Source organism: Marmota monax, unplaced genomic scaffold (assembly GCF_021218885.2).
Source record: "Marmota monax isolate L192 unplaced genomic scaffold, Marmota_monax_Labrador192_F-V1.1 WCK01_AAM20220418_F8-fsc00012, whole genome shotgun sequence".
In the NCBI taxonomy this organism is placed as follows: Eukaryota; Metazoa; Chordata; class Mammalia; order Rodentia; family Sciuridae; genus Marmota; species Marmota monax.
Window position 1 is genome coordinate 1547198 of NW_026695227.1, and position 3458 is coordinate 1550655.

Genomic DNA, 3458 nt, shown 5'->3' on the forward strand with positions numbered 1-3458 from the left:
CACTGAGTCATATCCCTAGTCCCTTCTATTTTTTATTTTGAAACAGGTTCTTGCTAAGTTGCTTAGGGCCTTTCTGAGTTGCTGGGGCTGGCTTTGAACTTGCAATCCTCCTGCCTCAGCCTTCTGAGTTGCTGGGATTATAGGCATGCGCCACCATGCTGGGTTTATGTTCATTCTTTTTCAAAGTGTCTTTAACATCTGTGGACTTAAAACTTAAATTTGTAAAGTGATCATTCTGAACCTCTAGTCAGTTGAAGTAACATTGAACATCTCAGATATGCAGCTTCTCTTCTGAAAAATGTCAAGACATTAACTTTGCATGGTTTTAGGAGTCCAGGAGGCTTTGAGGTGCAGAGACCTTTGCATTGTCAGATTAGCACAATGCCCTGCACACACAGTTGCTTAATACACACCACTGCATGGAACAAAACCAATTAATGAGGCTTCTGAAACAGAAGTCTTGCAGGAGTAGAGCAGGTGAACACCTGACAGCATAATTCAAGGTCCCACAGGAAGACAACTTTAATGCACCTGAACTAAGCCAAACCACACCTTTTCTTCTGCCATCTGTCTTTCTAATACTTTTATATTGACAGTGAAGTAGGTCTTCAGTTTCCATGAGAATTCCTGGGGTGAAGCTATTAAACCTTGTCTGTCTTATAAGCCTTGCCATGGCCTCTGTGCTTGCCTAGCATGTGTGAAGCTCTGGGTCTAATCCCCAGTGCCTCAAAGGAAAACAAAGGAACAAACAAAAACTTCCCATGAACATGTCTATCACCTTTTTCCTGCCAGGGGAAGATTTATTCAGATAATGAATCTAAAGCAAGTAACATGGCTGGGCACTGTGACACATGCCTATAATCCCAGTGACTTGGGAGGCTGAGTCAGGAAGATGGCAAGTTCGAGGTCAGCCTTGGTAATTTAGCAAGACCCTAAGCAATTTAGTGAGACCCTGTCTTGAAATAAAATATTAAAATTTCTGGGATGTAGCTACAGGGTGAAGCACCCCTGGGTTTATTCCCCAGTAGCTCTCTCCTGGGATCTGAAGATGCTCAATAGGAGTTATTAGCATGAAAAAGAAAATCACAAAGAAGCACATTATAACAGTCGTGGAGTTAGTGGACCAGGAGGCGGAGGGGGCCAGAGGTCCAGCACCCAGAGATACTCCTTCCCAGCTTGTTTTAGACTGCAGAGGTCTTGCCTGCTAGAAGCCCTTGAGAATTACATGTGAGCTGGAACCTCAGAAATGAGACCAAGTCATTCATCAATATTCAGTAAAGTTGCACCATTTTTTAAAATTAGAGCTTTATGATTATACATAGTAGTAGTTGGGTTCATCCTGACAAACTCATATGCATGGAAATTGATTTCAGTTCATGATCCTCCTGTTTTTCTTTTCCTCTTTCCCCTCCCATCTTCCCTTCCCTCTACCATTCTCCTTCCTCTACTCAACTTCCTTTCACTTGTCTATTGGTATATATTTGATTTGTTCTTTATATTATTCTATCTTTCCCTTTCCATTTCTTTTATTTCACTCTAGCTACTGCATAGGAGAGAAAATATGTGACCTTTGAGTTTCTGAGTTTGACTTATTTCACTTAGCATAATGGTCTCCATTTTAAAAAGACTTAAAAAAAAAGATGTGCTGTTTGATAGTTTTGTTCTGCATGCTTAGCATGTGCAGAAATACAATAATAACACCAAACTCCAATGATGGAAAACAAGCCATGAGTGGAGACATTCCCTAAGAGATGCCAGTCTGGAACCAGAGAAGTCAATTTGGCAATGATTTTCACTTGAGAAAGAAAGGAAGGGAGGAGCTGCAGCCTCTGCCAAACCTAACAGTTGAAAAGCAGACTGTGTGTGACTAGAGAGGCCTCAAGGCAACACCAGCTGCAGATGAGCTCAGCAGGGCGAGGCCTGAAGGGAGGCCACAGAGTCCTCTGGGGTAAAGGTGGCAGAGGGCACATCCTCTAATGTCACAGCATAGTCAGCCACATGCACAGCCAGAGAACCTCAAAGGGTGCCGAGGATAGATCAGGTTTGGGTCTGGAAGTAGGGGCTGTGCTGTGCTGGGCTGGGTGGATACTGCACCTCTTTCTAATGGTTATTTACCTCTTGAAGTCTCAGTTTCCTTGTCTGTAAAAATAAATAGAGTAACAACTACTTCTTTAAAGATGAAAGATAAAAAATGAAGTAAAGCGGTTAAAAAGAAACCATTCCTTTTGATGATTATCCCATGATGTATTTTAGTGTGAGGAAAAAAAAAAAAACACCATCTAAAGGTGTAGATTTATTTTTGTTTAGTAAGCAAAGAGACTTCAAATAAAATACCACAATCAAGGGCTATCTATTCCCCTGGACCAACACTGTCTTTCTTAGCCCTTTATTGGGTATGACCACCATACCCCTTTTGTTACTCGTGGGGCATCCTTTTATTATTAGGAGCCAAGTATGACTCTTAAGGGAAACTTCACCTACACTGGCAAGTACAGATGTGAAGGGCGATAGATTAACAGTGGTTCTAACCTTTGTTCCCTCCGTGGATTCCTTTGAGAACATGATGAAAGCTGAGGACACGTTTTCTAAAGAAAATTGCACCCAATTCCTGAAAGCAATGGAAAGGGTTTCTCAACTTGAGGCTCATCTTTGGATTCTAGTTTTTGTGTGTGTATGTTGGTGTGGTGGACTCCAGGTGTCTTAGTCTGCGGGAGCTGCAATAACAAAATACCATGAATCGAGTGAGACTTATTTTCTCACTGTACTGAGGACTAGAAGTCCTAGATCAGGGTGCCAGTGTGGTTGGGTTCTGGAGACGATGCTTCCTGGCCTGTAGACAGCTGCTGCCTTGCTGTGTATGCACAGGGCCTCTTCCTTTTTGTGAGAGGGAAGACAGAAGGAGCAAGTTTCCCAGGGTGTCTTCTTACAAGGACACTAATGTCATGGTGAGGATCCTGCTGTTGTGACCTCTTCTGACCCTCATCACCTCCCAGAGGCCCCACCTTCCAATATCACCACAGGGAGACTTGGGGCTTCAACATATGAATTTTAGTAGGGACACAGTCCAGCCCATAGCCCGGGTTAGGAGACCCTGTACTACAGGGTCTCTGAGAACATCTACAAAGATTTTTCCTATTTTGGTGGGCAGGAGAAAATAATACAGAATAAAATAAAAAGGAGGACAAGAGTTTGCAATGTCAAATGTGATCCTTAGATAGGTAATGAAGTGAGGATATAGGAAGCTATAGTGGCTGGATGCCTGGAACAGGAATCTGGAGACCTGGGTTCTAGTCTTGGCTTCCCAGTGAAGCAGATCTGAAACCTAAGACATGTTACTTGGTCTTTCTGAACTTGAGTTCTCCCACTGGTTAGCTTATTCCTGCCTGATGCTACTGTTCATTGACATCATATAATGGGTCAGACCCTATGCAAAGTGTTCCCTTCAGCCTCTTCTCCTC